This window comes from Mytilus galloprovincialis, chromosome 2 (assembly GCF_965363235.1).
Source record: "Mytilus galloprovincialis chromosome 2, xbMytGall1.hap1.1, whole genome shotgun sequence".
Lineage (NCBI taxonomy): Eukaryota > Metazoa > Mollusca > Bivalvia > Mytilida > Mytilidae > Mytilus > Mytilus galloprovincialis.
In genome coordinates this window covers 14,165,217-14,187,840 of record NC_134839.1, presented here as the reverse complement: position 1 = coordinate 14,187,840, position 22,624 = coordinate 14,165,217, and the positions used below count along the sequence as shown (strand labels likewise).

General features: G+C 32.5%; 1 protein-coding gene across 1 annotated transcript in view; it reads left to right on the top strand.

The window, feature by feature from the left end:
• The first annotated feature begins 8,565 nt into the window (after positions 1–8,565).
• The window catches only part of LOC143062960 (acetylcholinesterase-like), a 32,252-nt gene continuing 18,193 nt past the window's right edge, over positions 8,566–22,624 (top strand). The window contains exon 1 of the mRNA XM_076234828.1: positions 8,566–8,766. The gene's annotated coding sequence lies outside the window, so the exon portion shown is untranslated. The remainder of the gene's footprint in view (positions 8,767–22,624) is intronic.

Below are 22,624 nucleotides of genomic sequence, written 5' to 3'. Positions count from 1 at the left end.
AATCGGTGTTAGTTAAGTGAAAAACCGAAAAATGGTTGTAAGACTAGCGTATGCATATTGATAAAAGGTTGATAGCTGTATGCAAAAAGATTAAATGGTTGACAAGCAACAATAAGATAACCTTCTTATCGGTAAAACTTTTCTGCTTAGGTCACAACGTTACAACAATTTTTCATTCGCATTTGGAAGATCGTTTAAGTCTCATCTACTAGTGTACTTTTTTTTCCTGTAGGAATGGCAAACGTAGAAAATTGTAGTCTGTTAGAATCCATAACAATTTAAGATTCTCATGAATTTAGTTCCATGCAGTAAATTTCCAATTTCTCCACAACTAAAATCCTGCATCATCTGCATATAATTTATGCTTAACACAATTGGTTTGTTTCTGAACCGATTTTTAGCTCACCTGGTCCTGCGTCGTCGTCCGTCGTCCGTCGTCGTTAACTTTTACAAAAATCTTCTCCTCTGAAACTACTGGGCCAAATTTAACCACACTTGGTCACAATCATCATTGGGGTATCTAGTTTAAAAAATGTGTCTAGTGACCCGGTCAACCAACCAAGATGGCCGCCATGGCTAAAAATAGAACATAGGGGTAAAATGCGGTTTTTGGCTTATAACTCAAAAACCAAAGCATTTAGAGCAAATCTGACATGGGGGTTAAATTGTTTATCAGGACAAGATCTATCTGCCCTGAAATTTTCAGATATATCGGACAACCCGTTGTTGGGTTGCTGCCCCTGAATTGGTAATTTTATGGAAATTTTACTGTTTTGGTTTATTATGTTGAATATTATTATAGATAGAGATAAACTGTAAACAGCAATAATGTTCAGCAAAGTAAGATTTACAAATAAGTCAACGTGACCAAAATGGTCAGTTGACCCCTTTAGGGGTTATTGCCCTTTATAGTCAATTTTTAACAATTTTTCGTAAATCTTAGTAATCTTTTACAAAAAATCTTCTCCTCTGAAACTACTGGGTTAAATTAATCCAAACTTGGCCACAATAATTTTTGGGGTATTTAGTTTAAAAAATGTGTCCGGTGACCCGGCCATACAACCAAGATGGCCGCCACGGCTAAAGATAGAACATAGGGGTAAAATGCAGTTTTTGGCTTATAACTCAAAAACCAAAGCATTTAGAGCAAATCTGACTGAGGGTAAAATTGTTTATCAGGTCAAGATCTATCTGCCCTTAAATTTTCAGTTGAAACAGCAGTAATGTTCAGAAAAGTAAGATATACAAATAAGTCAACATGACTGAAATGGTCAATTGACCCCCTAAGGAGTTATTGTCCTTTATAGTCAATTTTTAACAATTTTCATAAAATTTGTAAATTTTTACTAACATTTTTCACTGAAACTACTGGGCTAAGTTCATTATAGATAGAGATAATTGTAAGCAGCAAGGATGTTCAGTAAAGTAAGATGTACATCATCATCACCAAAACACAATTTTGTCATGAATCTATCTGCTTCTTTTGTTTAATATTAACATATACCAAGGTGAGCGACACAGACTCTTTAGAGCCTCTAGTTTTCTTCAGGAGAGTGCAAAGTTGGTGTTATATAAACCTCCCAGTCATGATTATATTCTGTTCAAAGTCATAAACAGTAGTCTTTACCACTGAGTACAGGTATAAACAGGTGGACATCCCCGGATCAAGCATTAACAAAACTCAACTTTTTTAAGGCCGTTGGTTTTCTCGTTTGAATTGTTTTACATTGTCTTATCGGGGCCTTTTATAGCTGACTATGTGGCATGGACTTTGCTCATTGTTAAAGGCCGTACCTATAGTTGTTAATGTCTGTGTCATGTTGGTCTCTTGTAGACAGTTGTCTCATTGGCAATCATACCACATCTTCTTTTTTATATTTTGTACTAGTATATTTTTATTTTTCTATCTATTCGGCGATTGTCAATGTTTTTCCCTGGTGTCATTTTCCATATAAAATCATCGGGCATCAGGGATTTTCAGAAAATTCTATTTGCATAATCACTGGTTTTGTTTTAGAACTTGTCATTTCATTCAGTAATTGACTTTGCCAGTCGTATTTACGACCATTGTTTTCAAATTGAACTTAATAAATAATAATTTTTACATCCAAAATAATGTTTTATTATATCTCGAGACAAAATGATGAATATTATCTTAATTTTATTTTACATCTGATACATTTGCTTGTTTTAACCCTTAGAGCATTAAATATACCCAAAAAAAGGAGTACTTATCATTTTTTTAAAACAATAATTGTTTGTTTTTTATATTTCAGCTCAAATGTCATACTGTGTTATGGACAACAAAGATTTCGATGATATCAGTCAATCTATCTTTAGTTTAAAATGAAAACATGGTAGCCTCCGGGTGCAGGAATTTCTCGCTGCATCGAAGACCTGTTGGTGACCTTCTGCTGTTGTTTTTTTTTCTATGGTCGGGTTTTTGTCTCTTTGACCCATTCCCCATTTCCATTCTCAATTTTAACATAATTATATTCAATGATTACTGTGGGTTTTTTTTATCTTCAATAATCTAATGCATTTTGATATTGTATATTACTTCCATTTTTTTCTTAAAACAAAAAAATATAGTTGCGCTTTTATAAAATTTGTTCGATAAACACAGGTCATAAAGCTCAAAGTTAAAAATATCTTTGATATTGCGAAGGTAAATTTTCTTTAATGCCTCAAACTCCTTCCAAATCAGTCTCATTCTATTTTTTTTTTTATTAAAGTATGAGTCAAAGATTTACATCAAATGATGTTTTATACAATGCTCGAAACCCTTTTATAGCTGACTATGCAGGATGTGTTTTGTTCGTTGTTGAAGACCGTACGGTGGCCTCTAGTTGTTAAACTCTATGTCATTTGATCCCTCGTGGGGAATTGTGTCATTGGCAATCATACCAGATCTTCTTCTTTTCATATTTTTGTTTAATATTATAATATAAAGGACAATTGAAGAACGTAAAATTGGTACAGACAAAAACACAACAAGAACTGCTGACCCTTCCGAAGGACCTGAGTTCATCCTCGGTTAATAGTAAGGTTCGTGTCACTCGATCTTAAGCATTATGTAAAGTGATTTGTTAATGGGTTGCTTGAATTTTTTTTTTTATTTTTTTCTTTTGATATGGTGCTATAAGTTTTCATTGGTCTTACCATATTTGTTTTATTACCCGAGGTATCTTTCCACTTTTTTAACTATGTAGAACACGTTTTAAAGATCCTAATAGAAATTAATAGTGGTCAACAATATCGTATTCAATAATGCTCCCTTTATTTGGGAAAGCAAGTTGAAAGTAATGGGCCTGCTTATATGAAGTAATTCCTATCTAACGCGTAATATCGTCGAACATACTCTAGAGTAGATTTCAAAAAGCAACGAAATAATAACCACAGGGAACCATTTTATTTCTTCTACTTGGATATTAAATGTTAGCTATTACTTTTTTATTTCCATATAGAACTACGAAATATCGACAGGAAGCAAAAAGGGTATGAATTTTATTTTTCAATATATTTAAACCGTGCGAAAACTGGTCTAAGTTTTCATCCAAAAACACAGCTTTTTTTTTATGAAAAAAGTAATTTTATTTCATAACTTATATTCCTGAAAAATAAAGATTTTGTAAAACTTGTATTTTATTAGTAAGATAACTACCATCAAATTGTTTTGATTCTCAATATACAAGTCTACGTTTTTTTTCCTGTTGGAACTCTCTGATTTGTTACAAAATGCAAACTAATGTCACTGGATCCGGAGTCTTGGAAAACCGAATGACACGCCATGAGGCATTGGGAATTTGATATATAGAACATTGTCCTTTTTTTAATTTTGAAAATTGATATTAAGTGTTTTCCGATGTGTTTGTAGATTATGATTTCAGCAGACGATATCACTTTGAGTAGAATGATTCAGTTTTCATTTTAATCTGGTAACATATTTTCAATATAAGGTATCTTTGTTTCAAATGAAAATAACCTCTTTGAAATACCAGTAGGTTTACTAGTACTTGATTTTAAGGTCACCGTGGTTACACAATATATGTGTCCTTAGTAACATCGTTTGCTGAAATGTAATTTAAATACTTCCTATGTTTTTAAGTACTATTATTTGTTTCTATCTTTATCGACTTTGTTAAGTTGTAATTCTTCCTAAGAAGAGTGTCTGCATGCTATAAACAATAGTAAGAGCATCGATCAGACGTCGGTATTTGTCTTTTGAAATTATCAATTAACTGTTAAGTATCTTTGTTTCCAGCCATTTTAGATTTGTATTAAAGCTATTCTTCTTGAATAAAAGGATCAGATCTGTTCATATACTTTTTAAAATTACGTAAAGTCTGATGTTGGAACGATTTATTGTGATTTGTGTTTATAGAGAGTTTGTCTTTTATCCGAACATACTAGGTGTAAATAGCAGTAGATGCAGATCGAACGTCGTTAAGACAGTAACCCAAATACACAAACACACCATACATACACCAAAGGATTACCTAGTATACAATCCATTATTATGTATCCGTTCATATTTATCGAAATGTATCAACTTATAATTTACCAAAAAAAGCATTCACACATAAATATTCCTTATTTCAACTTGGATCGAGTGGTCTAAGCTATAAAACCAGGTTTAATCAACAATTTTCTACATAGGAAAATACCTGTACCAAGTCAGGAAAATAACTTTTGTTATTCTTTTGATGTGTTTGAGCTTTTTGCCATTTGATAACGGACTTTCTGTTTTGAATTTTCCGAAGAGCTTGGTATTTTTGTGATTTTACTTTTTACTTTCTTAGTAGTTCAAAGTAGAATGAAACATTTACTCAAACTACTGTATCACTAGCCTGGCAACACTGATGTTGTGAGTTCGAACCCCGCACGAGGCAGGTAAGTCAAACTTCAGTCTTTATTCACTAGGACTGTTAGTTTTCCTGTCGAAGCTCGGTGGTTCTCTCTGGGCAATCAGGCGTTCTCCACGAAAAACGTTACCGCCGCAGTGCTTAAGAGGATGTCAAATCAATAAATCAATAATTACACAAAAGCAAATAGTTATCAAAGGTACCAGGATTATAATTTAGTACGCCAGACACGCGTTTCGTCTACATAAGACTCAGCAGTGACGTTCGTATCAAAATATCTATAAAACCAAACAAGTACAAAGTTGAAAAGCATTAAGGATCATAAATTCAAAAAAAATGGTGCCAAATACGGCTAAGGTAGTCTCTGCCTGGGATAAGAAAATCCGTAGTTTTTCGATAAATTCAAAGTTTTGTAAACAGGAAATTTACAAAAATGACCACATTATTGATATTCATGTCAACACTGAAGTATTGACTACTGGGCTGGTGATGAACACACATTTTTATCTGATATTATTTTGATGTAGTTAGCATGCCTTTTCGAAAATTCTATCTTCACGAAAGGTGCCACATATGGAGCAGTATCTGCTTATCTTTCCGGAATACTTGAGATCACTACTGGTTTTGAATGGGGTTCATGTTGCTAAGTCTTTATTTTTCGATGTTGGGCTTTGTGTAAATTGAACAAACATTGTTTCATAGTTTTTCTTTTTTGGCCATTGCATCGGAGTCGTCTTGGTCTTTTTTTGGCCATTGCATCGGAGTCGTCTTGGTCTTTTTTTGCCATTGCATTGGAGTCGTCTTGGTCTTTTTTGGCCATTGCATCGGAGTCGTCTTGATATTTTTTGGCCATTGCATCGGAGTCGTCTTGGTCTTTTTTGGCCATTGCATCGGACGCGTCTTGGTCTTTTTTTTGCCATTGCATCGGAGTCGTCTTGGTCTTTTTTGGCCATTGCATCGGAGTCGTCTTGGTCTTTTTTGGCCATTGCATCGGAGTCGTCTTGATCTTTTTGGCCATTGCATCGGAGTCGTCTTGATCTTTTTGGCCATTGCATTGGAGTCGTCTTGGTTTTTTTCTGGTCATTGCATCGGACGCATCTTGGTCTTTTATGGCCATTGCATCGGAGTCGTCTTGGTCTTTTTTGGCCATTGCATCGAAGTCGTCTTGATCTTTTTGGCCATTGCATCGGAGTCGTCTTGATCTTTTTGGCCATTGCAGCGGAGTCGTCTTGGTCTTTTATGGCCATTGCATCGGAGTCGTCTTGGTCTTTTTTTGGCCATTGTATCGGAGTCGTCTTGGTCTTTTTTGGCCATTGCATCGGAGTCGTCTTGATCTTTTTTGGCCATTGCATCGGAGTCGTCTTGATCTTTTATGGTCATTGCATCGAGGTCGTCTTGGTCTTTTTTGGCCATTGCATCGGAGTCGTCTTGGTCTTTTTTGGCCATTGCATCGGAGTCGTCTTGGTCGTTTTTGGCCATTGCATCGGAGTCGTCTTGATCTTTTTTGGCAATTGCATCGGAGTCGTCTTGGTCTTTTTTGGCCATTGCATCGGAGTCGTCTTGATCTTTTTTGGCCATTGCATCGGAGTCGACTTTGTCTATTATGGCCATTGCATCGGAGTCGTCTTGGTCTTTTTTGGCCATTGCATCGGAGTCGTCTTGGTCTTTTTTGGCCATTGCATCGGAGTTGTCTTGGTCTTTTTTGGTCATTGCATCGGACGCGTCTTGGTCTTTCATGGCTATTGCATCGGAGTCGTCTTGGTCTTTTTTTGGCCATTGCATCGGAGTCGTCTTGGTCTTTTTTTGCCATTGCATTGGAGTCGTCTTGGTCTTTTTTGGCCATTGCATCGGAGTCGTCTTGATATTTTTTGGCCATTGCATCGGAGTCGTCTTGGTCTTTTTTGGCCATTGCATCGGACGCGTCTTGGTCTTTTTTGGCCATTGCATCGGACGCGTCTTGGTCTTTTTTTGGCCATTGCATCGGAGTCGTCTTGGTCTTTTTTGGCCATTGCATCGGAGTCGTCTTGGTCTTTTTTGGCCATTGCATCGGAGTCGTCTTGATCTTTTTGGCCATTGCATCGGAGTCGTCTTGATCTTTTTGGCCATTGCATTGGAGTCGTCTTGGTTTTTTTTGGTCATTGCATCGGACGCATCTTGGTCTTTTATGGCCATTGCATCGGAGTCGTCTTTGTCTTTTTTGGCCATTGCATCGGAGTCGTCTTGATCTTTTTGGCCATTGCATCGGAGTCGTCTTGATCTTTTTGGCCATTGCATCGGAGTCGTCTTGGTCTTTTATGGCCATTGCATCGGAGTCGTCTTGGTCTTTTTTTGGCCATTGTATCGGAGTCGTCTTGGTCTTTTTTGGCCATTGCATCGGAGTCGTCTTGATCTTTTTTGGCCATTGCATCGGAGTCGTCTTGGTCTTTTATGGTCATTGCATCGAGGTCGTCTTGGTCTTTTTTGGCCATTGCATCGGAGTCGTCTTGGTCTTTTTTGGCCATTGCATCGGAGTCGTCTTGGTCGTTTTTGGCCATTGCATCGGAATCGTCTTGATCTTTTTTGGCAATTGCATCGGAGTCGTCTTGGTCTTTTTTGGCCATTGCATCGGAGTCTTCTTGATCTTTTTTGGCCATTGCATCGGAGTCGACTTGGTCTATTATGGCCATTGCATCGGAGTCGTCTTGGTCTTTTTTTGGCCATTGCATCGGAGTCGTCTTGGTCTTTTTTGGCCATTGCATCGGAGTTGTCTTGGTCTTTTTGGGTCATTGCATCGGACGCGTCTTGGTCTTTTATGGCTATTGCATCGGAGTCGTCTTGGTCTTTTTTTGGCCATTGCATCGGAGTCTTGGTCTTTTTCGGCTAATCAGTGTTGATTATTCTTTTGATTGATATTTTTTCTGTCTTTTCTCTTGTTAATTTAAAAAAAGAAGATGTGGTATACAAATAAGTTTGATAAGAGTCTATTGGTACTGGACTTGAATTTAATAGTAGTATTTTTTTATTTCTATTTTTAAAAAAATAGTCACCAAGCGATGTTTCACAAAATTTTGGTTAGATGTAGCTTCCAAATCAATGCTTTTTTAGGTTGTTTACTCGTTGTCAACTCGTGATATAGCGGCCTTTAAATTTTCGAAGTCATTTCACCTCTATGTACTATTTTTAGCCATGTCGGCCATCTTGGTTCGTCGACAGGGATTTTACCTTCACCACTTTACCACTTGGAACTCTTAGTTTGTTAGCTTCCTTGTAAGCAGCGCCTTATATCAAGCAAACCATGATTGTAAATGTAAGCTCGGGAATTTCATACCAACTGGGATACATACAAATTTCAAATAAACAGTCAACACTGTTTTTAATTGTAAATATTTACTTATTTATGCAATGCTAAAGTATTTTTTTACTTAATCAAACATTATTCTTTAGAATCTGTATAAGCTATGAAATCAATAGCAAAAATAAGAGTTTTCAGAAATATTCAATGCGGTTTCCGATAACGATAATTTGTCTTTAAAAAATTGTGTAACACTAATTATAGTATTTCTATAAATTGATGTGAATGGTAATTAATAATTTACCCCAAACTAAAGATATTTCTTAGGACGCAAAGTTAAATTGTCAAAATCCCATTGGGTACCCTATGAAATCCGTTGACCCTCTTTTGATGCACTTCTTACTTCTTTATTGATCTTGCCTAATTGAAGAAACACACCGAGAAAACCGAAGGCATTAATTGTGGTTCTATTTGATGGTATTAATTGCGGTTCTATTTGATGGTAGCTGGCGTACTTACATTGTATCGTCAATCGTACAGTAGATTCCTTAACAATGATGTGATTAAGAGTGAAGAAAGATTTTATTGACGGATTGATATTCTTAACAAAATGTCGACTATTCAACATTGGTAAGTCAGTTTTTATTATATACTCATCTATACAACTAATTATTTTTTCCTATATAGTTCATTATATTCTTACACTTGCTGTTTTTTACATTCTGTCGACTTTGTGTCTTTCTCTTTCTTTTAAATATCTTATCATTCCAGACGATACTTTAAATGTCAAAAATATGTGCTGTTTCATTTAATATTTTATTTGTATTCAATGATGTCCTTAAGCAAATAATGTTTGCGTTGGTTCATTTTTTTTACTTTGCAATTTATTTAACAATAAGCCAATGCAAACATATGATATAAATATGAAGAAAAAAAATGTTAAAAAGTAACTGCGTGATTAAAATTATCTTTAAAGAACAGGAATAAAAGGCTTGTTTAATGGGGAAAATTTACCCCATTAAATCACAATAATTGGTGTTTATGTCCGTTTTCTTTTTCAATTTCTTCTATGGATTTTAGATTTTCAAAATGCAGTATAATTGTATATGATGTAAACGACCATATCTTTTATTCTCTTGTTGGGAGTTGTCTGATTGGCAATCATACCACATCTTCTATTTTATATAATTCATACAATTGAACATGACCCAACGTTCTTTGTATATTATTGTGTTAGAAATTAAACCCAGAACCATGCATTTTAATAGTAACGAATTAATGGCATCATAGTTCAAAGACAAAAACGTTTTAATCAGTTATATTTACAATGGTATACAATTTTATTAAAGTGACAGGGGTGGGTCCCTGTTTTACTAGATTTTTTTCTATCAATTGCAATGCATTCCATGAAAAAGACAAAAACAGCTATAAATGCTTTTAACTCAAAACATGAGAGTGTTCATTTATGAGTTGGATATAAATAGACCCTTCAATATGATTTGATATTCCTACTTGGCTATCTTTTCTTATTACCAAAGCATTATAATTTTGAAAGTACTGAGTTTTTTTTTTATTATTTGTCTTTTAAAACATATATGCTAAATGCAATCATTATCATCGGTATGCACAATAAGCATGTTGTAGTTTAGTACGTGGTTGTCGTTGGTTCATGTCTGTCATATTTGTTCTTCGTAAACTGTTTTGTTATAAATTAGGCAATTAGTTTTCTCAGATGAATTGTTTCATATTTTTCTCATGTCGGTGCCTTTTATATTATGTGGTTTCTCATTGTTGAAGGCCGTACAATTGTCTATAATTGCTTAAGTTACATCCACTTTATTTCAATTTTAGTGGATAGTTGTCTATTTGGCAATCATACCACATTTCCTCATTTTCATATGTTAGTTCCTTGTTACAGAGAAACACATTCTTATTCCGAGCATTCTTGGAATAACGTTAAAACGCATAACAAGTTTTGAGTTCTTTTGAGTTTTGTTGTCCATATTTATAACAGTAGATATTTTTTTTTATCAAGTATCTCTACACTCAAATAGTGGTCTGTACGATGGTCTGTAATAACAGTCCAATTGTAAAAGTTGAATTATTACCTAAAGTGCCATGTCTCGGTTTTAATTAGAGCTTACACATTGAGCAATACATGACAATGCTGGTGTGGTGATTCATTTTGGGTTCTTCTCTTGATATTGAACCACCGCAGTTTGATTGATAAAACAATAAGAATAATCATTCCACAATACTACGCTTCGAAACCTATAATTACACATCGGCATGCAAGTGTTCACCAAAAAATATTATTCGTTATACTGAAATCACTACCTTAACACCAATACATAAATCAGCTGTCAAAACCTTACATTCGTACTTGAATCTTGCAACATTTTGCAAAATGATAACCTGTTAATTAGTGTTCTTTTTTTCTATATGAGGATATGGATGGGGTTAACATATTAACAGAAAAGTGAATTATGGACAAAACGGACAAAATAAAGTGAAACAAATTAAAAAAATATATATATATAAAGATAGGCCAAAAAATGAAGAATCGAAAATGGGGTTCTAAGATATAAATAAATTGGGAATAATGAGCAAAAGTAAATAAATTGGGAATAATGAGCAAAAGTAAGTTTATTTGAAATTTTTTTTTTAAAAATACAGAATTAAAGGACTCCCACACAGACCCTCATAGGGTATATTTTAAATTATTGCGATTGTTTATACACGCCTACTATTTCACTATGAACAAAAATAATGACTGTTTGTAACATTTGCCAATATTTTTTCAAGGAAGCACTGCATACTCGCAGTTAAGAATTTATTTTAAGCAAGAAGAATTATAGGTAAGATACTAATTGTGTTGAGCATAATATCGTTTCTAATCAAAAATTGTAAACGTACGTCATAAGTTTATACCACACTGTGTTCATCAAAGATCGTATTACGTTCTATAGCAATTTAATGATAAAACCACTTTTTACTTATATAATAGAAAAAAACGTAATTATAACCTATGCACCATTCTCTTGTAAAACAATAAAACATTCGAAGTTGTAGTTCTCTTAATTTAAAAGACCCCGAAGCACGGTAAGTCACTGACGACACACGAAACGAGATTTGTTATTGTTTTTGGGTTTTTTTTCTCACAACTAAGTTTATTCAAATTCTTCCATCATTAGGTTACCTTGCGGGGATGTTTGTCAAAAGTATACAGAGAATTAAAAAACAAACCATATGCAATAATTACATTGGCAAAGATAGATTTTTAAAAGTTGTTTATTTCTGTGTCATTTTGGTCTCTTGTGGAGAGTTGTCTTATTTGCAATCATACCACATCTTCTTTTTTATATGATATGAGATGCATGAAAAGATCAATGCACATACCAAGATTTAGCTGCCATAATTGTAAAGACAATATGATTCAAATTCGTTCAGGGACGCAATTTTACTTTTTATATTTGAATTTTTGAATTTTCCATACTCGTAAAAATATACAGTATAAAATTCATTTGGATATTAATTTGATTTTCGTTATCTATTATTTTATTATTTGTTTATGCATATTAACCTAGCCATTTAATTGACTTACAATTTCAATATTTGCACATATCTCTTAAAATTTTACTGTCTGATATTCATAAAGATTATTCATATCTAATATGTGTTTGTCTTTTGATATCGATATTACAGTAAACATTCTATGTGAAAGTGAATATATATTTTTTTTTTAATTCCTTCAAATATTCCCCTTAACTTTCAATGTTCTACTCATGCATTTATCTATGCATGGACCAATATATCCTCATTTTCAATTGTCATTCTAAATTTCTCGCCCATCTTTCCAACCGAATCTTTATCACAGGACAAACCTTTTGTATCTATTGTTAATTTGTTCTCTTCCTGAACATGCATGCCAGTATGTATGCCACTGCACATTAATCAAATAACAACCTATTAATCGAATACGTCAAAACAAAACAAAAAAAACAAGCATAATCCCTAATCTTCCTACCTTAACACATAAATACATTTTCGTAATTAGATGTAGCGTATGTAGAGCCAAGATTCTCTACTTGTGATAGTATTTGTTATCAAAAATACATCATTACTATTTCGTACCATTTTGTTCACATGGCATCAAAATAGATACACCACACTACTGTTAAATTCTTAAGGTTGCTGTTGTTTTAGTTTATCTTTGCTAGGATGATGTCAACACTTGCGCTTTAAGATTATAATGATCGAAACTAGACTTATTGTCCACATGCAGTTGCTTATTAACTAGAGAATTGATATCTTAAAGTTGAAATCCTAGTTAAAGTTGAAGTGTAGATGGAAGACCTCATTTCCTTAATTACAGGATTGTTGTATGATAGTGAAATCATTACTGGCGTAATGCATGTAAGACTATCTTTTTGAAATAAAGTGGTAGTGTAAAAAAAAATAATAATAAATTTAAAAAAACAAACGCTTAGGAAAATCGAAAACGCAGTTTGTTTTTTTTTTATCAAATGGAAAAAATAAATTGCAAAACACATCAAACGAATGAAAAACAACTTTCATATTCTTGACTTGTTATAGGCATTTACTTATGTATAAAATGGTGGATAAAACCTGGTTTCATAGCTAGCTTAACCTGTCTATTGTATTACAGTCGCATGGAATTCCTTAATATTGACAAAAAAATCTGAGAAATAGCTGGCTGTTCTGTGTGAGCCAACACTCCGTGTTGACCTATAAGGGTTTACTTTTATAAATTATTACTGGAGATTTGTCTCATTGGCACTCATAATCTTAAATCAATCCTAATTCTATCTTATTCATTCAAATGTGACGTCATTTTTCATTTTTTGATGATCTGATTTACAAATTCAAATGTGTCGTCATTGTTTTGTCATTTTTTACAATTTCATATATGACGTCACTTGGCGTTGAGGTTTTAACTTATTCGGATGTGTCTATTTTTTGTGTTGCATTTTGTCGGGTTATGAAATGTATTTCGGTTATTTCCTGTAATTAGTTAATCTTTCAGTTTTATCATGTACATCTTTTGTATAGTCATTTTATAAAATTTACTGTTTGCAAAAGTATAAATTATTCTAAATAATAGGGATGTTCTGGTACCTAACAGAAAACCCTGGCCGTTTTTGGCACAGTTTTTTGATCTTTTGCTGTTCATTTTTGTACTTGTTTCAGCTTTCAAACTTTTGTATCTGGGCGTCACTAGTAAGTCTTGTGTGGACAAAATGCACTTCTGGCGTATTAAAATTTTAAACTTGTTGCCTTTTGTTAGCTATTATTCGTGTGCTTCTTTGTCAATTATGTTCTCCTTTTTACTCATATTGTAGTCCTGTAATGTTGTGTTGTCATTTTAAGTAATATATTTCACATGGTCATAAAAGAGGGAGGTTTGCAATGCCACAAAACCAGGTTCAACCCACCATTTTTTCCTTTAAAAAAAGTCCTGTACCAAGTCAGGAATATGGCCATTGTTATATTATAGTTCGTTTCTGTGTGTGTTACATTTTAATGTTGTGTTTCCGTTGTGTCGTTTGTTTTCTCTTATTATTGAGTGTGAATTCACATTACTATAAGACGTGTCACGGTACTTATCTATCCCAAATTCATGTATTTGGTTTTGATGTTATATTTGTTATTCTCATAGGATTTTGTCTAATGTTTAGTCCGTTTCTGTGTGTGTTACATTTTAATGTTGTATCGTTGTTCTCCTCTTATATTTAATGCGTTTCCCTCAGTTTTAGTTTGTTACCCCGATTTTGTTTTTGTCCATGGATTTATTTTTTTTTTAACAGCGGTATATTACTGTTGCCTTTATATACCACGTCTTCATATATATATAAACACAAATAAAAAATGCATAATAAAGAATAAATTACCTTAACTAAACTTTAGTTAGCTTAATCTTCTGAATTTGGATCTGCAATTCTTTGTAACTTTGACTTTATTTGGCCTTTAAATAGTTATCAAAGGTACCAGAATTATAATTTAGTACGCCAGACGCGCGTTTCGTCTACATAAGACTCATCAGTGACGCTCATATCAAAATATTTAGCCAAACAAGTACTGTACTTGAAGAGCATTGAGGATCCAAAATTCCAAAAAGTTGTGCCAAATACGGCTAAGGTAATCTATGCCTGGGATAAAAAAAAATCCTTAGTTTTTCGAAAAATTCAAAGTTTTGTAAACAGGAAATTTATAAAAATGACCACATTATTGATATTCATGTCAACACCGAAGTGTTGACTACAGGGCTGCTGATACCCTCGGGGACGAAACGTCCACCAGCAGTGGCATCGACCCAGTTGTGTAGATAGTTATCAAAGGTACCAGGATTATAATTTAGTACGCAAAAGATTTTGATTCGAACGACAGTGATGATTTTTTTGCAGACGATGTGCGCCCATTGCCTAGCCACAACATGCACATATTTTATTCCACTATATATTTAAATTGGAATAGTATTTGGTAGGTTATTCATTGTTTATACTACAATGTATATAAACAGTACCTTTATAACTTATTATGCCCATTTCATGTAGGAATATATCATTGTTTTCGAGTCGTTTCGTTGATTGATATATAATAAGTACATTTTTCTTAGCAACACAAAAGTAAATGGTTAGATTTTTGTCCTTAAACTGTGAGCAGCTGAAATTTTGATAATTTGTAAGCAAAGATTTTGAGTTCAATATAGCGAATCTGTTACTTATTAAAATACTTATATTAGAAAACAACTCCCAATTCGTTATAAATGTGAATGTTACATATAATTGGTAATGAAATAAGAAATATATACAATTTATTCAGAATGTCTTACGAGATTGGAAGCTTTATATTATATGTGATTAAATAGTAACTTAATGGTCAGTTTATTGAACAGAAAACAGTTAGTTTTATGTCGGAAAACTATATGATTGTATTGAAAGGCTAACTGTTATTTAACTAATTAAATGGATATTCTCGTAAAATCACTATTAAACCAATACTTTTTATGGTAATTTCCTTCCACAAAACAGACAATTTCAATATTTGATTATCTAGCAAGAAAATGTCGTCTAAAGTTTTTTATGAATCGTTAAAAATGTCAAACAAACGATTGGAAATGTTTGTATTCTTGTCTTTCATTTTTGCTTATGTGCTTTGTCTATATACTTTTTGTGCTCCTTTGTTACATTCTTGTTTGTTTTTGTAGTGATTAAGATTATCACACAGTGTTGAACGCTGTACCCCCTATTTGTTTTTGTAGTGATTAAGATTATCACACAGTGTTGAACGCTGTACCCCCTTGTTTGTTTTTGTAGTGATTAAGATTATCACACAGTGTTGAACGCTGTACCCCCTTGTTTGTTTTTGTAGTGATTAAGATTATCACACAGTGTTGAACGCTGTACCCCCTATTTGTGAAATTTTACCTATAATGTTTGTTTTGTTTTCACATTGATGTCATTATGATGGCATTGTATGTAACTGTCATACGAGTGAGAGGTTTAACTAGCTATAAAACCAGGTTTAATCCGCCATTTTTTACATAAAAAAAAACAGTTGCTATCAATTCATTTGCTGTGTTTGAGCTTTTGATTTTGCCATTTTTAAGGACTTCCGGTTTGAATTTTCCTCGGAGTTCAGTATTTTTGTGTTTTTACTTTTTATAAATGTACATTATGACGTCTTTTAATGTAATTGAATATCATGCTTTTTCATGCTTCATCCTAAAAAGGGGTAAATTCCTGAAACAATTAAACACTGTACATTATCTCTAAAACGGAGATAAATATCACGCAGCGAAAAAGTACTGCTTTTATCCATTAATTGCATCCATATTGGTGTAATCTTTGTTACTGCTTTGTCAGGCGGTACGACAACAAACTTGATTCGTGTGTAGTTTTTGTATTTCAGTTTTAGTTTTGGTTTTATGGAGGTGTCTCGTACAAGTTTATGTCTTAATGTTAAATACAATACTCAATCATATTTTCAAACTTTTTCTAAGGAAACTAATGGTTTTTTTTCTATTAACATTGCGTGTTCTGCCAAAAAATTGATTGGCAAATAATGTTAAGTCGTTGATAACTTAATAGTTAATAGCCCTTCATCGTCTTATTAAGCTTTGGTTTGTCAAATATTTTGTCCTCGAGCATCATTGAAGAGACATTGATTGTCGAAATGTGCATCTGGTGTTGACAAAAAAATGGTACTGTTTATGATATTATAGCATTTCTGAAGCTTCCAATTTTAGATAGAGTACTCTTATTTACGTCACATATAAATAAATAAAGTCATGTTTTAAAAGTTCAATATCTTCGAGGTTTAAAAAAAATTGATAGTTGGGTTGATGTTTCCGCTGGAGTATATTCCAAACATATTATTACAAATAGATTCAGTGTCACTACATGCAGGATTTGAAAGCTACATTACAATGATGAATAATAATAAAGAATCTTACACGTCAAATTCCGCCAAAGCATAAATTCTTATAAACATACAAAAACTATAACGCTATAAATGAATGACATTTTGACGTATAGTTTCTACACTTATATTCTCATTAACAAATTAATGAAATGGATAAGGTTGGTAAAGAGATGACGCAAAACATATCACGTTCAAGTTCAAACATTTCAATTTATAAATCACAATATTATTATTTTATCAACCGATATTGTAACATTACAAGATATCCGAAAAACTTATGCATTGTTCCATGTCAAGTTAGCGAAAGGTGAAGTGTAAAAATAAGTCATTAATTGTCTTAGTCATGTACATATGCATGTTGCTTACTGCCATACACTGAAGTACCATATACTTATGATAACAATAAGTAGTTGTATTATCGGTGCCAATGTGAAAACTTGCCTTCTTTATGACGGTGTTGTGAATTATTATATTTTTACGGTGCCAATGTGAAAACTAGCTTTCTTTATGACGGTGTTGTGAATTATTATATTTTTACGGTGCCAATGTGAAAACTAGCTTTCTTTATGACGGTGTTGTGAATTATTATATTTTTACGGCCAAATCCTGTACCATAATAACATGGGTTAGCCTTAAAAATCACAGGTAAAATAAATGTTTAACAAAAATTAAAAAAAAAAATAAAAACCGATGCATTATTCAAAATCAACAAAATATACGAAAAGCAAATATGACTAGTAGATTGTTTAACTTTTTTATCAACCCAAACAATACTTTTAATTTGTATTTGTATACCCTTGCAATTGAGTGATTGTATCTTTTGCAAATTCTTCTTTTTGATAAAACGCGAAAAATGAAGACACCTACCGGTATCCAGGTTTTTGGGTCTGGGAGAGTCACTTTTCTTACCGCATAAACTTTACAAAAATTTACAGTGGAACATCAGTGACTATGAAAAAATCAAGTTGCAACCAAATTCAAAATTAACCAACTCCACTCTCTTTTTCCAATAAAAAACCCAAAATATAATGAAATATAAGTACTGAAGAAACAAACATGCAAATAAATGTCACCATGCCTCTCAATATCTTCTATTAATACATCATTTTGGTCAGGAAGTCCCGAAATTGAAATAAAGTTTACAAATAAATATTTTAGAACGCGCTTAAATCAAATTGCACAAGTTCATAAACATTTGTGGACGTCCTGATACCATTGCGTGTGGATCAATGGAATCAGTGTATAAACATCACTTAAAAGTTTTGAGCTAAAAAGAAAAAAAAGGTAAATGTGTATGATGTGTAAAAAATAGTATAACAACAATACAGAACCGCAAATTCCAAAAGGGAGTCCACAAAAACTGAAAAAATCAAACGCTTTCAATTATCAGAACAAATGAAAAACAGCTGCCATATTACGAACTTCGTACATGCATTTTACGAATATAATGTGAGAAAAAACCTTGTTTTATAGCAAGCTAAATATCTAAGCTCTTCTCACTACAATGTATACTGTAGATTTATTTATTCCCGTGGGCACTAACTTTTGTGGATAGACGACAAAATGCATTTTTGTGAATGTTCGATTTCGTGGTTTTGCTAAAGCCTGCATACAAATCATTTTAACGACAAGTTCTGCTTCGGTTGAACCTTTTAATTCTTGATTGATTGACACCACAAAAAACAAAATCAACTAAAATTTGCATCTAATGAATAATAATGAATTCACAGAAGTTCTCTCACTAGATTTTTTTTAGTTTTTTTTTATTATTATATATTTTGATTTACGTGAGACAATTTTAGTAAGTGAAAAAAGAAGTTACTTGAACCTCTTCTATGACTGAATGATTGAATGATTGATATCTTTAAGTAACATCAATAACATTCAGACTATTATTTTAGCTCACGTTTTGTTTTTAATACGCAGCTGTTTTTTGAAATAATATCATCCATTTTCACAGTATGCTTCGCAATTAAACAGGTGCACAAAACAAAAAAAGAACAAAAAAAACATCAAAAGTATTTACTAATTGTATCAATTTTAAGCTTTGAAACGGTCTTTAAGATTGAAATTTTAACATTCGTTAATGATTTAATGATCATTATTTTTGCTGAGACCATCTGTTAACGTTCTATAACAAAATTAATGAACTTTATTCATGTAACTTGATTAGTAAATAAAGAAGGGGTTCTCAAAATATAATCATTTTTTTATACTCAAAACAAATTTGACATCCTATAAGTAAATAACTATTGTCATTATGATTATAGGATATGACCTTGAAAAAAACCTAGCATTTTTATCTTATAGCACAACAACATCCACATTTTGTGAATGGTCAAGTTATATGCAAGTGCTAGTCTACCTAAGAATCAGGCAGTGGTGAAAACATGACAAACGCTCAAGTTGACATTAATTTATGTTCAAAATGTATAATGATGCAAAAGTATACCATTTGTTTCCTTGTCCTGTTCTGGTAATTGGAGATAAAATTTGGTTACAATGCACTAGAAATTAACAATTAAGGGGAGCTAACTCTGTAATTTGCTATCATTCTAACCAAAGTTTATCTAAAGATTTCTCAAGTTACCAGACACGCAGACACTAAAGACTTACCATTTCTAACTCAGGATGAGTGTTACTTCAAAATAGGATGGCTGGGTAGGTGGGTTTTTTTTCAGCCATGTTTTGATTTTTTTCAAAATTGCCTGATTCTTACAAAGACTGGCACTTAACATTTAAATAAATGTATACCGTACTATAAAAAGTAAAATACTAAAATACCGAATTCCAAGGTAAAGTCAAATGGTGAGGTCCCTTATCACATGGCAAAGTAAAAAGCTTAAACACACCAAACGAATTAAAAACCATATTCCTGACTAGATAAAGCATTTCCTTATGTATGAAATTGTGAATTAAATATGTAGTGGGGTTTGTGTGGGGTTTGGGTTTTTTTTTGGGGGGGGAAGGGGGGTGATTTTTTTTTAACTATTTTCATTTGGTCGTCACAGATGATTTTTTGATAAACAAGACGCGCGTATGTCATAAACAGTTATAAGTATGGCATCTTTGTTAATTTTTTATAAATCTGTTTTGCTTTGGCGGATTAATGTCTCATTTAGTAAATCATTCCATATATCCTGTTTTTAAATACAGATTCTCAAAATCGTTTTCTTCTTCATTGATATTCTGTTTGTTTGACATTGTAGCGATATTGTATTGCGACATATTTTGATGCTTTCATAGCGGTTTCTATACAATTTGTTCTATATCTTTCATAAAATACTCAAGCTGAAAATATTCTTCATTAAATGTAAGTAGGAAAATTCCTTATTTCAAAGTTCATTAATTTTCTCAAAATCGCATGTTATTCTAACATATCAATTAATAAAGCTTCTTTTGGTATTATTTTTCAGCGGCTAAAAGCAGCTGTACGATAATTTATTTTAAATTTTGTCTTGAAATTTAAATATTCACCGTCCTTGATTCTTTTTTCTATTATCGACTCTTCTATTCTGATTCTGAAAACATTGAATGAAATCTCAAATCTTTAACCTTGCTTTTAATACTATTAGAATGAACAGCTATTTGTTCAAAAGTATAGTTCCCTTCAAGATTTCCATTCGAATTTTGACATGTCCATTATCCCCTGACTGGAAGCTTGAAGTCATACACTGAAGTTTACTTCCTTTGATCTGACTCATTTCAGCGGTACACAGTGTGGATAAACAGATGTGTAAAAACACATTCACTTTCCGAATTATTTAGTCCATAAGTTTTGATGGATTTACAATCACGTGGAACGTCGAAAGCCGAATATATTTACGGTAAAAAAAGGCCAAAAACTGAAAGAGCTAAATGACCAAAATTGGACCTTCAATAATGGTCAAATTCAATAAAAGTCAAATTTTCCCAGGGGACTGAAGCCACGAATTTATGTATACGTTAAAAAAACGACAAAATTGGATAAAAGAATTTTACGTTGAGATGGAAGCTTTAACTTCTTAACTTTATTATAAAAAGTGCAAATTTAAAAATAAATAGTCTTTTTGAATTAAGAGCAATTGAAAAGTTGAAACATTTTTTTTTTTTTAAGTTGTATAAAATCTTTATTAAATCATTATCTTTGTTTTGTTGGTTGATAAAGAAAGATGTGGATTTTCGGATTGTATTTATAATTCATGATGGTTTAAGGTCACCATGATAAATTGGTCGACCGATACGACATGTCGATTTACCCGTCAAATAACTGATTGTTACTATTCCCGAGTGCGACAATGTCGTCAAGTGTGAATTGGCGTGTTATGCACGCATAGCAGCAGACGCTTACTCTGTCGACGAACCCGTTCTCGCTTTTTGTTTTAGTTCATACTGATCTTATTTTGATTCATATAATAAGTTACAAAATTCGATCAAAATACTTTCGGGGCATAACAAATGAACGAATATACAAACTTTCAACGATTTGTATCACTCTGATAGCTACATCAAATGATTTATGGGCTAGAATACTATTGAAAGAACTTAAAAACTTTATCTGTATGAACTGAGACACAAAATCACTACGTACTCAATCCATTTTAAAAGAACAAAGTCGTTATCGTGCTCCACTTAGAGTTTAACATCAGTAAACAAACATATCCGCTTATTTAGAGCATTGATGATGTGCTGTTTGTGTTTCTCAGTTTTTAGTTTTCTATGATGTGTCTTGTGTACTGTTATCTTTTATTCTTTTTGGTGGTTTTTTTCCAAAGTCATTGACAGTTTTGTTTCGATTTATGAGTTTGAAAATCCCTTTGGTCTGTCTTTTCCTTGACTACATTTGTTGAAAGTAATATTGATGTTGTAGATGATGGTGTGAAGCTACAAATTTTGTGAAGTTTGAAAGATTATTTGAAAATACATTATTTATATTGATGTCTCACTAACGTATACCACACGTATCATTTACTGCAAAGTGTGAAATAAATTCTGGACATAAATGGTCCTACCGTCCAGAGTCAATCTACAGCACTTTCTTGTAATAAACATATATCAGCTCGATGACAATAATCGTTTAACCCAATTTTTCCGTTTCAAAATTCGCGTTTTTTGATTGAATATCTAGTAATTTACTTCAAATGACCACATACTACAGTTGATGATCAGAATATAATCACAAAATGGTCGTAAATGCTCAAACCTAGAAGATAAAACTCTTATCACTCTAATCAAGTTGTATGCGTTGATAAATCTCAGACTTTCTCATTAACAAAGTCTTAAGGATCAGGTCAAATTAATACGCTAAATTGAGTAATTGATTTACTCCGAATCCTACAAAGCGATAAATCCTTCCGTTGATATATAATTAGTTCCTTTTGATTTTGGCTCTTGGGAATTCAGTTATTAATTGTAATGATTGTGTTTGATGTCGACTGTTTCTCATTCCCAGAACTTTATTGACAATATTTTCTCGTGTATCTGAATTAAGTTACATTTCAGCTGTTATGTATCCCACAAATTAGGGATATACAGATTAATTAAATTGGTGTTTAGCATCAGTTAATTTTAACAAATTGTAATGAACAGATAAATAATCACAGCTAATCAATCACGCAATATTTCTTGAGAGTGAATCGTTGACACACACAAGAAAGTAACTGACAAAATGTCAAGTAGTCAACGTTTTGATACATACTTCCTGGCCTTTCTGTCAGTATATATTCAGGATATTTATTCTTTGTTTTCAAGACTTATTATTCATTCTGACCATTCCAAATATGTATTTGCATGGTTGTTTTTTATCTGTAAATATACTGTAAATAAGTCGTAGTTTTCTTTGACACGTAGGGTTTGTCGTTGTTTAATAATTAAAAAAAAAAAAAAAAAAAAAAAAACACGGAAAACAAGAGTAAATAAACATCAAATAAAGAAACTTCATTTAGAATGAACTTACCATAATGGAAAAATATAAGGGAATCAAATGAATTTCAATGAATCAGAACGTAATTTGTTGATATTTTGATATTCTCCTGTCATACATACATTTCCCAATATACGGCAA